Source organism: Lynx canadensis, chromosome E1 (assembly GCF_007474595.2).
Source record: "Lynx canadensis isolate LIC74 chromosome E1, mLynCan4.pri.v2, whole genome shotgun sequence".
Taxonomy (NCBI): Eukaryota; Metazoa; Chordata; class Mammalia; order Carnivora; family Felidae; genus Lynx; species Lynx canadensis.
In genome coordinates, this window is record NC_044316.2 from 22788057 (window position 1) to 22800623 (window position 12567).

The following is a 12567-nucleotide window of genomic DNA, read 5'->3' on the forward strand; positions in this document are numbered from 1 at the left end:
ATCAGGAAGTCACAGGGCAGAGGGTCAGAATTCTATTCTTTGGTTATACAATAGACAACATGCTATTTCTGAAAAACGGAACAAGGCTGAGAATGCAATAGGAAGTAGAGGGCAAAGGTGCCTTCATGCTTTCCCAACTGCCCAGTGGATACAGGCACAGAGAGTGACTATTTCATGAAGGACTCTTCCTCCAGGAAATTCATTTCATCCTTGATGTTGCAGTGTTTTCCTCAGGAGTTAAGTACCTTCAAGTGCACAAATAGTTGGTAAACTGGTCATGAGATTTTTTTTTTTTCACGTTTATTTATTTTTGGGACAGAGAGAGACAGATCATGAACGGGCGAGGGGCAGAGAGAGAGGGAGACACAGAATTGGAAACAGGCTCCAGGCTCTGAGCCATCAGCCCAGAGCCTGACGCGGGGCTCGAACTCACGGACCGCGAGATCGTGACCTGGCTGAAGTCGGACGCTTAACCGACTGCGCCACCCAGGCGCCCCTTAAATTTTTTTTTTTTTCAACGTTGGTTATGAGATTTTTTATGTAGACTCCTGATCCTTGACCCTTCTCTTTGTTTCATGCCCCATATCCAAGCCATTCATAAACACAGTTGATTCTACTTTCAAAAACATATCCAGAATCTCATTATTCCTCAGCATCCTCTCTCTCCACCTGGTCCAGGCTACCCTTGTCTCTTACAGAGATTCTTGCAAAAGCTTCCAACTTGTCTCTTTAATGACTTTGTGCCCTTCAGGTCATTCTCAGCAATGCAGCTGTAGTGACCCTGTTAAAATATCAATCAACTCTGGTATCCTGTTCAAAACCCTCCAATGGCTTTAAAAAAAAAGTGTTTATTTACTTTTGAGAGAGAGAGAGAGAGAGGCAGAGAGAGGGGAGACAGAATCCTATGCAGGCTTCTCACTGTCAGCACAGAGCCCAATGTGGGGCTCAAACCCAAGAACTGTGAGATCATGAACTGAGCCCAGACCAAGAGTTAGACACTTAACTGACTGAGTCATCCCGGTGCCTCCTGTTTTTTAAAAAAGTGTTTATACTTTATTTATTTAGTTTTTAATGTTATTTTTGAGAGAGAGAGCCTCCAATGGCTTTTTAATCCCACTCAGTGTAAACCCCAATCCTTTTAATAATCTGCAAGCTCCTGTGTGATATGTAGTTTGTAGTCGTGACCCAGTGTGAGAAGTGAGATGATTCATTTTCAGAAATACCAAATAAAAGCTGTGCTGTCTTGTTAAAATAGGTTTATAACCTATTGGAAATATGTACGAACCCAACCCTCCCCCCCCACCAATGGAGTCCCAAACCCTTAGACACTTTGCTTCTTGGTTCTTCTTCCCCTTTCTGTTTCTCAGGCTGATTTTTGCAGGCTTTGCAATGAGCATGGGCCAAAGAACTGAAGTCTCTGTGTCACCACAAGAAATGTACATTTGTTCCAGTCAGACTGCTTTTTGCCTTATATGGGCATAGGCAACTTTGGGTAAGGATGTAGCCTCTGTATACCCAGCCAATGAGGAACCAGGGGAGGGACTTGCCTCTGTATACTCAGCCAATGAGGAACCAGGAGAGGGACTTGCATGCTAGGAGATAAATTGCCTGCTGTAACCGCCCCTGGTGTGCCTATCCATCAGACACTGGCTCTTGCAAGAACGTTGATTAAAGCCTTGCTTCACTGTGCTCTGAGTCTCTGTGTCCCTCCTTTGATTGGGTCAGTGGGCGTATTCTCACACCCAGGCAGCCCTGGGTTGGCACACAAGCATTGGCTCTTTTGGATGATGAAACTGAGAGGTGAGAGGCAGAGGATTAGGAGTGAAACCTCCCTTCAGCTATCCTCCTCATGGAATCCTGTAAACTTCTAGATTAGGGCCAGTCTCCTTTCTGAGGGATTGTCCTCTATTCCCCAGGACCCCAGACAGTGTCTTTCTCAGTGATTCGTGTGCCCCTCAGCTGACTCCCTCTTCATCTTCTCCCTCCCAGACTCAGGCCCTCTCTACCCACTGGGATAGGCACCCACACCCATCTCCCTGTGGGTCCAGCCCAGGCCAGAAGGCCACAGCCTCTCCCTGTGTCTGTATACTTGGCAGGTGTTCAGAAGTCTACGCCTCCCCCTGGAAAGTACCCACTCAAGCCTTGCTGGCTTCTTATCACCACGGAAGGTTAACTGCTTCAAGGCAGAAAGGACAGGTCTTAAAAGAACGTGTCACAGACCATGTGGGATTTTCTGAGAGACAGAAGAGAGACCATAGGTGCAACCTTTGCTTCTGCCCAGAGAAGGGTGGTGTGAGGCTGGGCCACGTCCACTAGGAGACCTGGACCTGCTTCTCTGTTTGTGACAGCATGGGGATGGAGGAAGGAGGAGACAGCAGCATACCATGGAGAGGGGATGGCCTGGCCCCCTTCTGGATGCCTATTCCTCCTTATATTTTTAAGTTTATCTTGTTCTTTTTTTTTTAAGTTTATTTATTTTTGAGAGACAGAGAGAGAGAGAGAACCAGGGGGAGGTGCAGAGCGGGTGGTGGAAAGATCTGAACTGGGCTCTGTGCTGACAGCAGAGAGCCCCATGTGGGGCTCGAGCTCATGAGAACTGTGAGATCATGATCTGAGCCGAAGTCGGATGCTCAACCGACTGAGCCACCCAGGAGCCCCTAAATTAGTCTTTTTCTAATACCTCTCTTCCTTCTGCACTAACCCCTCCTGACCACTCCTTCCCTCAGACCCTCCCAAAGGCTGGACTATGCCTCTGTGGGCACCCAGGGCAGGCCACAACAGGGCAGACCTGTCCTCCATGCACAAGGAAGCAGTCACTACCATTTCCCAATCCCTCCAGGCCTCAGGAAGATGCTGGGTTGGGAAGGGGAGGTTTGTCTGTATCCACCCAGCGCAGCAAAGCATTCACCATGAAGCAGGAAGACCAGGTTTGTCTTTGTTTCTGCTTCTGAAAGCTGTGTGGCCCTAGAGAGGACACTTACCCTTGGTGGGCCTCTGTCCTTGAAACTGAATCACACCAGATGGGGCATTGCATTGGGTATCAGGTGTTGGTCCATGTCTATTGACATAACTAATTGCTAAAATTCCCAACCTTTGCACAATACAGGCAGATGTTACCAGTATTACCCTGTTACAGACAAAGGGGCTGATGAGCCTTTGGAAGTGTAAACGGCTCATGGAAGGTCACAAGCTGGTCAGTGACAGAGCATCCAGAATGGAAGCTCCCTGAAAGCATGTTTGGAAAACGGGTGGCACAGAAGAGGCTCTGAACGAAATCATTGACCAGGTGTATAAACAAATGAATGATTGCTCGATCAATGAATAAGCCAGGAACCTAAATCTGTCTGACTCTAAAGCCTATAATTGTCCTCTTATGTCTTATCTATACAGTAGTAGTTATTTTAACAATAGTTGCCATTTATTAATTCCTTACTATGGGCAGGGATAACTAGGGTGTGGTGAGTGGAGCGCTGGTTTTGGGCACAAAAGAGGGCACCAAGAAAATTCGATACATCAAGATAAGTAATATTAAAAATTTTTTAATGTTTGTTTATTTTTGAGAGAGAGACAGAGTGCAAGCGGGGAAGGGCAGAGAGAGAGAGAGAGAGAGAGAGAGAGAGAGAGAGAGACACAGAATCTGAAGCAGGCTCCAGGCTCCTAGCTGTCAGCACGGAGCCCAATGCGGGGCTTGAACCCACGAACTGTGAGATCCTGATGTAAGCCAAACCCAAGAGTCGAATGTGTAACTGACTGTGCCACCCCAGTGCCCCGAGATAAATAATATTTTAATAAGATATTTTAAAAATGAATTTGCCAAAGAATCCACAGCGAATACAAAATCAGTTTTGAATAAAGACAGGATTATTAACAGTGCTGTGCTACAGCACACTGGAACCTGAGGCAAAAGAAAAATTAGTGGAAGCTTCCTGTTAGAATATTCACCCACCCATCCATCCATTAACAGACTGAGACACCCAGGCTCAGTATTAACTAAGTGCCCACTGTGTGTTCAGCCTTCTGCTAGGCACCAAGAATACCACGGAGGGCCAAAAGATCATGTCCCTGTTCTCCTGGAGACCTATGTTAAATAAATAATCACACAAATAGACATATACTTACACATTGTAATAACCAACACTTTGAAAGGAATATATTGCTTCTCTAAGAAGAGAACTTATGAACTTAGAGCTAAAAAATGAGCAACGTTAACTAGGTTGAAAAGCAAGGAAAAGAGAAATACAAGTAAGGGAAATAGCTTATGCAAATGTCCTGAGGTGCAAAGTCCTAGCATATGTCACAGACTGAGTATGGCTGGGGAAAGGAGTACCTGATGGGGCTGGAGAGGCAGACTGGTGTTAGATTGCACAGGGCAAATAGGCCATGTTGTGGATATGAGGTTTATTCTGAGGCCAGTGGGAAGATTTTGGTGTGTTTTAGGCAGAGAAAGCATGATGGATTTTACACTTCGGTGAGCTCACTCTGATAGTCTCTGAAGAATGGGTTCAGGGTGAACAAACCAGTGACAAGGCCATTGCTATCACAGTCCTCCAGTGGGAAATGATCAGGGCTGGGCTCAGTTGCATCCATGGGAATAGACAGGACAGGGTCTTAATGATGGGGGATACTGGGTGGGACCCTACCTCATTGCCAAAATCGGGTGGGGGTTGGGGACCAGATAGATACTTCTTATGCGATGAGGAGGTCTGGAGGAGGAGTGGTTCCACATTCCTGGAGAGGCAAGATCCATGTCTCTGTTCCCTCAGAGCTCATCACGCAGATACCCAGTGGGAACAGCCACTCTCAGCTGCGGCTTTGTACTCCACAAATCTAAGTGCCTTTTCTCCCTCCTGTGACTCTGCTGTCCTCTGTCCCGGGTGGGCCAGGTGGCAATGGGCTGTCTGTAGGATTACAAGTCTCAGGTTTCTATTAGCATCCCTGACTGCCTTCCTGCCTTCCCAAGCCCTATTCCCTATTTGGCCCTGAAACATCAGACCTTTACCTGTGCCCAAGAGCTTACTGCCCCATTCTCCCCTGCCCCCCTTCCATCCTTGCTGGAAAGCTTGGGTGGCCCCAAATCCCAGAAGCCACCAGCTGTTTCCACACCTCATGTCTGATTCCTGAGTTTTGGTTCTGGCCTTTCAAAACCTGTTAAAGCCTTGGTTAGTCATTCACACTTTAGTATGAAAAGAGACCCTGAGAGCTGATTTTAGGATGGCACCTGAGGAGAATACAATTGAGGACACTGAGCAACTAAGGACTGGGGGGCAGTGGGGATCCCCTAAAGAGGCCTAATGAGGGAAGCTGAGGGACACAGAGACAGATTCTACTGGTTTCCTGATTTCCCCCTTTACCAGATTGGCAACTTCCCTCCTCTTTCCAAAAGACATGTGGAAAAATATGGTAAATATCACTCATATGGGCACAATACCACCTTGATACAGATCACAAAGAAGGTTCATTGTAACTTTTAACCTTTGAACTCACATTGAAAGTATCAAAGTTGGGGGGGGTGGAAAGGGGTAGAAGAAGGTTTCAAGAGGTTGTGTGGTAATGCAGTAAATTCTACTTCTCACAGGGCAGGCTGGAAGTGTTTTTTTCTCTACACCTAATGTTAGAAAGAGGGGCTTCAACCAGGTGACTCAGCAGTTTGGGGGATGCAGTGAACAGCTGTCTGACTCGGGTCTAGAAAATCTGAAGGAAGAGAGATGGTCTGGCCAGCTGCTTTGAGGGTGGTACAGAGGGAGAGCTGTTGCATTGGATGGTTTGCTCAGGGCAAGGAGTGTGGGTTTCCCATGGGCCAGGCAGGCATAAGCCTTGAGCCAGAGGAGGGGCCAGTGCAGGTCATCTGAGGTCCTGTCCAAGGGGACCACCTGGAAGGAAGAACAGCCGTCTGCAGAGAGAAGGAGTTAACACTGTCTTTCTCAGGGCTGACAGGTACCAGCCGTAAGTGGGTGGGTGGTGGGCATTGTAAGAGAAAGGGTCAGCTTCAAATTCCTGCCAAGTCCAGAGCATCACAGCTAGATGTCCGGGACAGACCGATCAAGTAGGAACTTTCTAGTTCCCCTCACTTCATTTCTATTGAGTTAAAATTTACCCTTTTAAATCCAGTGGTTTTTATTCACAGGGTCGTGAAACCATCACCACTATCTAATTCCTGGACATTTTAATCGCCACTCTTGGGAATAAAAACTTGTTCTCTACCGACTTAGGTCTGGTGATCAGGAGTCTGTGACCTAATTGACAAAAGACAGATTATCAGGGGGAAAAGTTTATTGCACCCATGGGAGTGCTGTATCTAGAGAGAAGCTCCCCCACACAGCTAGGGGTAAATGTTTATATACCAGCTGAAGGGGGATGGGAAGGTTAGCGCTTCTAGGGATGGAAGGTTCTGATGAGGCTCATTTACGCAGGTTTTAAAAAATTTTTATTAAAAAAATTTTTTAAGTTTACTTATTCTTGAGAGAGAGCAAGCAGGAGAGGGGCAGAGAGAGAGAGAGAGAGAGAGAGAGAATCCTAAGCAGGCTTTGAGCTGTCAGTGCAGAGCCCATTGTGAGGCTTGAACTCATAAACTGTGAGATCATGACCTGAGCCAAAACCAAGAGTCAGATGCATAATGGACTGAGCCACCCAGTGCCCCTCCACAGTTTTTTTTTTTTTAATGACCTTGGGGTGGGGTTGGTGGCAGCTGACTCTGATAAAGGTCCGCTTTAGTCAGTAAGGGACATTCAGATAAGATTCTTCCCGCGTCTGTTGTAGCTCAGATGTTTTCACTTTGAAATAGTCTTTATACCATTTCTGGTGGATCACTGGTCCCTTCACCCCCCCCCCCAAATAAACCCTAGGCCCATTAGCACTCACCTGCATTTTCCCCTCCCCGCAGCTCCTGGCAACCACTAATCTAACTTTCTGTCTCCAGAGATTTGCCTGTTCTGGGCATCTGATATAAAAGGGGCCATACAAGGCCTTACCTTTCTATCTTCCAGCTGGGGAAGCACAAGGGCTGGGTGGGGAAAGCCCTCTGGCCCCGACTACAGGCTTTCTGCCTGCAAGGTGCTCACTGAGGTGAGATTGACGTGGAACTTTCTTTACATGGGATTGTAAATTTTATTCATTTATTTAATTGACACTGTGTTTTGTGACTTAAGAGACTGCAGAATGGTTGGTCTTATTTGAGAGCAACTAGGAAAATCATGGGGACTGCTGTGAGTTTTATCCAGGAGCTGAGGACAGACTAGCCCTTGGAATTCAAGACTGAGCAAGAGACTGCTGTGTAGTTGCTCCCCAAAGTTGTCCCCATTCAAGGTATCCGTGACACATGCACAGGGGCTCTGATCTATGTATATCATGGGACATTTGTCTCTTCCTGGGAGAGACTGATGCCAAATGCTTCCCAGTGGTTCGCAGGTACCTCCTCGTGGGCTGCTCCTGGGAAGCCCCTTCAAGGTCCCTGAGACCCTTCTTTGGGCTCACGTGGGCCTCAGCACCACCTAAACACCCTTAAGCAGACCTGTCCGCTTCTCACCAACATTTCCTTACCGCCCCTCCCTTCCCCCTATATTTGCCACAGCACTTCCTGTCTTTGGATCCCTGGAGGCTCAAAGAGGAACAAGAGTCCCAGACTCACCAGCCCATCCCTGCCTGGGGAATTGGTGTTTCCTGACTTTTCGATAATTGTGTCCTTCCAGTTACATAAACCTCAAGATACGTGGTCAGATTATTGCTTTTGCTTTACTGCAAAGCTGTAGAGCAAAAGCCAAACCTCAGGATCTAGAGAGGAGCGATGAGTTTGAATCTTAGACTCTGGGCCTTTCCCCTTGACAACGAGGCAAGATTCACAGGGGGAGGAGGACTCTTATAGAATAGACTCCCCTGCCTCCCGAGTTAGAAAGAGTATGGTGACTCTCTGGACACACAGAGGGCAATACTGCACAGTCCCTGCACCTGGTTTAACTTTAGTTGGGGTTGGAATTTACAAAATGTCCTTGAATGCCATATTGGCAGTGAGGGACAGGTGACAAGGGAATAGCATCCCTCCAGAATGTCGATTCCAAAGCTCAAAACTAACATTACTAACTTGTTTTGCTACAAGTGTCGTTGAACCTCTCTGAATGAGCTTCCACAACCTGTGAAAAGGAGCTTGATGATTTCTCTCCAATTTGGTAGTTTTGTCTTGTTGGAATAAATGTGTAGGCCTAGGATGGGGTCGCTCCTGCCTGCTGTGCCACCTCTGCAAACCAACTAGCCTGTTCCTGGAAATGCTGTGCTAATGCAGAACGCCCACCAAGCCTGTCCCACGCCGAGCCAACTGTGGTAAGATAACTACTTCCCCATGCACCAAGCCTTTCCCTGTACTTCCCCCAGAGCCTCTCTCCTGAACGTTGTCGGGAGAACAGCCGGAGAAGGAGCCTTTCCATTGCCTTATTCACAGGAGGCTCCACTCTGCTCACGGTGCTTCTTAGCCCTGTCTCAGCCCTCTTGAGCCTCACACAAGGAGCCGAGAAGCTGCCGGATGTGAAAGAACAATTCTGTGGCTCCAACCACTGATTTTGGAGACCATAACACAGTTTAAGTTATAGTAGTGATGAGAGAAATAATTTTTTCAGGACACAAAGAATCTGCTTTACTTCAACTTTTTATTTATTTATTTATTTATTTTTAAAGTTATTTTGAGAGAGACAGAGACAGCACGAGTAGGGGAAAGGAGAGAGAGAGGGGAGAGAGAGGGAGAGAATCCCTGATGGGGGCTCGAACCCACGAACTGTGAGATCATGACCTGAGCCAAAATGAAACCAAGAGCTGAATGCTCAACTGACTGAATCATCCAGGCACCCCTATTTTATTTTTTAAATGTTTATTATTTATTTTGAGAGAGAGAGAGAGAGAGAGAGAGCGAGCAAGGGAGGGGCAGAGGGAGAGGGAGAGAGAATCTTAAGCAGGCTCTGAGCTGTCAGCACAGAGCCCAACGTGGGGCTCTATGTTACCAACCATGAGATCATGACCTGAGCCAAAATCAAGAGTTGGACACTTAACCAACTGAGCCACCCAGGCGCCCCTTAACTTTTTATTTTAAAATGAATTTAGACTTACATAGAAATGGCAAAAACAGTACAGAGAGTTCCTGTGCAACCTTCCCCAGCTCCACCCAGTGACATCTTACCAAACTTTAGTACAACCCCAGAACTAGGAGATTGACGGTAGAATGGTATTATTAACTAAAGAGATCTTATGAACATGTCAGCACTTCTTACATGCACTCGTGGTTTTTTCTTGGTGTGTACTTCTATGAATTTTGTCACATGCGTAAATTCATACAAGCACCATCACAATTGGGGTATAACCCCATCATGCCGTTGCCCATCCTTAACCCTGTGATCTGTTCTCCCATCACTGGGATTTGTCCCCTCGAGATAAGTAAATGGAATCATATGGTATGTAACCTCTGATACTGGCTTTTCCCCTCCACTTAGCCTAAAATTGTTGAGTTCCATCCAAGTTATTGTGAATATCAATAGTTAGCTTCTTGTTTTGGCTGAGTAGTATCCCATGGTGTAGATGTGATGCAGTCCTAGCATTCATCCATTGAAGGACATTTGGGTTTTTTCCAGTTTGGGGATATTACAAGTAAAAGCTGCTATGAATATTTGTGAATGGTTTCCTTTGTTTTTAAGACTAATTGTAGCTACACCAAAAGCCTTTTCTCTTCCTATATGAATAAATTAGCCTAAAGTTTCCCATTGAAAAGAGTGCCAAAAAATCAGAAAAATAAACCTTCCCTCCTCTGCTAATAGTATTTAAATATTAAGTAATTATATATATATATATATAATAATAGCTATATAAAGCCCAAAATCTTCAAGAAATTTTATAAGCTTTTGCTTTTCTGTTATGAATCAGACATTAAATTCTCATGAAGCAAAATTTAAGGTAAACCTGAAACTGAAAACCTATTTTTTTCTCTCAAGATTGTGATTCTTAGTTTATGTTGACAACAAGGTGCTGGGGTAGCATTCGTCACTGATTGATTGACTGGTGAATTGATTGGTTGATTGATTAAATTTACAAACAGTTATTGTGTACCTATTAAGGCCCTATTAAAGACAGAATACAGAGGTGAGCAAAAAAGAAACATGTTCTCATGGTAGTAGATAGTAACGAACAACTACCCAAATAAGTCTCTAATTACAAATGTGGTAAGTGATCTGAAGGAAATCCCAGGATACTCTTTAAGAGAACAACTGGAAATCCTAAACTAATCCAGTTTAGGCATCGGTTTGGGCATCAGGGGAGGTGTCTACCTAGGAATTGCCATTTAAGCTAACATCTGCAGAGTGAGAATAAGCTAGGGACCAAGGTTCCTCCAAGAGGAATCTTGAGAAAACTTGTGAAAGATTTTGAAATGAACTACCCCTCCCCCAAAAAGATTACTAGATATCCTCTCTGGGGTACTCTTTTGAGTTATCTGATTCTATATGGAATCATCCCTTTCATTGTCTTTGAATTATTTTTCGACCCTTTAAGTTAGAGAAAACTAACAGCGATGCAAAAAAATGATTACCTACAGAAATGTAAATGAATTTTTTGGGTGGAATTTAATTGATTATTGCCCTGTGGATATTAGTCAAATTTGCATCTTTTGTACATTTATTTCAGCTTTTCTGACAACTAATAAATGTGTGTGTTTGAATTCTCCATCGCATTAATTTCTGTGTATGGTGTAAGGAAGAGCCCAACTTTATTCTTTCACATACGGGCGAAAGAATAAACCCAGTTATACCAGCACGTTTTGCTGAAAAGACTAATCTTTCTCCATTGAATTGTTTTGGCACCAGGGTCAAAAATCAGTTGACAAGGGGCGCCTGGGTGGCGCAGTCGGTTAAGCGGCCGACTTCAGCTCAGGTCACGATCTCGCGGTCCGTGAGTTCGAGCCCCGCGTCGGGCTCTGGGCGGATGGCTCGGAGCCCGGAGCCTGTTTCCGATTCTGCGTCTCCCTCTCTCTCTGCCCCTCCCCCGTTCATGCTCTGTCTCTCTCTGTCCCAAAAATAAATAAACGTTGAAAAAAAAAATTAAAAAAAAATCAGTTGACAATAAATATAAGGGTTTATTTCTCGACTTTCAATTCCATTTTATTCATCTGTGTTTTGTCCTCATCCCAGGACCATACTGTCTTGGTTACTGTAGCTTTGTTGTAAATTTTGAGATCAAGAATTGTGAGTGCTCCAGCTTTTTTTTTTCAAGATTTGTTTTCCTGGTATTCTTGGTCTCTTGTATTTCCATATGAATTTTATGATCAGCTTGTCAATCTCTTCAAAAAAGCTAGCTGGGATTTTGATAGAAATTACATTGATCTGTAGATCATTTGAGGAAGTATTATTATCTTAACAATAGTAAGTGTCCTATCCTAGTCCATGAACATGAGACATTTTTCCATTTATTTGGCTCTTTAATTTCTTTCAATGATATTTTGTAGTTTTCAATGTACAGTGTTGCATTTCTTTTGTTGAATTTATTCTTAAGTATTTTATTCTTTTCAAAACTATTATAAATGTAATTATTTCTTAATTTCCTTTTTGGTTGTTCATTGCTAGTTTACAGAAATACAATTGATTTTTGCATATTGATCTTGTAGCCTGCAACTTGGCTGAATTCATCTATTAGTTCTAGTAATTTTGTGTGTGTGTGTGGAATTCTTTGCATTTTGTGTGTGAAAGGTCCTTTTTGAATCCTCTGAACTGGAATAGTTGTAATGTTTTACTCTTATCTTTATTAATTAATGAATGTCTAAGTTTATTTGGACTGCTAAAATGAAATACCACAGACTGGGTAGCTTATGCACAATTGAAATTTATTGTTTGCAGTTCTGGAGCCTGGAAGTCTGAGGTCAATGTGCCATCATGATTGGATGAGGTTCTTCTTCTGGGTTGCAGACTTCTTCTATCCTCACGTGGTGGAAAGAGCTGGGGATAATTAAAAACTTTACATTTCTATTGTGTAAGGTAGGCAACCAAAGTGTTTCAAGCAGGGGAGTGATATGTTCTATTATGGTCTATAAAAAGATCACTCTGCAGAGAAAGGACCGGAAAGGATATAGTCAAGAGGTGATGCCATATGTCAGGTGAGAGGTGGTGCAGAAAGAACAAATGGGTGAATTTGATATATGCGTTTTGGAAAAACAGACAACTTGGGGATTGATTACATGTTGATGAGGGATAGAGAAGTTGACTCCCAGGTCCCATCACAAATGTCGGGTGGATGGAGATGCCTTTGATAGAAATATGTAGGGAGCCATAGCACCTGAGCTACAAAAAGTATTATCATGGTATTGAGGTTTTCACCTTCTTCCTATTACTAAAGAAAGACACAAAACTTGCCCTCCACCTCATATCTCCTCTAAGAACCTTTTCTTGCTCAGCTAAACACACTTCCCTGCACAGAGGAGAAGTGATAAACTTATTTTTGTGTTCTAGGGGGGGAGATATACATCTCATTCGATTCACAAAGCAAACCTGGAGATGTTATTATTGTAGGTATGGAATCTGAAGGTCAACGAGGACAAGTAGCTTGTTGGGG

At 44.4% G+C, this 12567-nt stretch overlaps 1 long non-coding RNA gene across 3 annotated transcripts in view; it reads left to right on the top strand.

Moving 5' to 3' along the window:
* The window catches only part of LOC115500397, a 91526-nt gene that overhangs the window by 45126 nt on the left and 33833 nt on the right, over window positions 1-12567 (top strand). For 2 of the 3 annotated variants that reach the window (XR_004342926.1, XR_003964524.1), the window contains 2 exons: window positions 8164-8310; window positions 11856-11993. This is a non-coding gene — a long non-coding RNA (uncharacterized LOC115500397). The remainder of the gene's footprint in view (window positions 1-8163; window positions 8311-11855; window positions 11994-12567) is intronic. The other variant, XR_003964525.1, reaches the window with a different exon arrangement.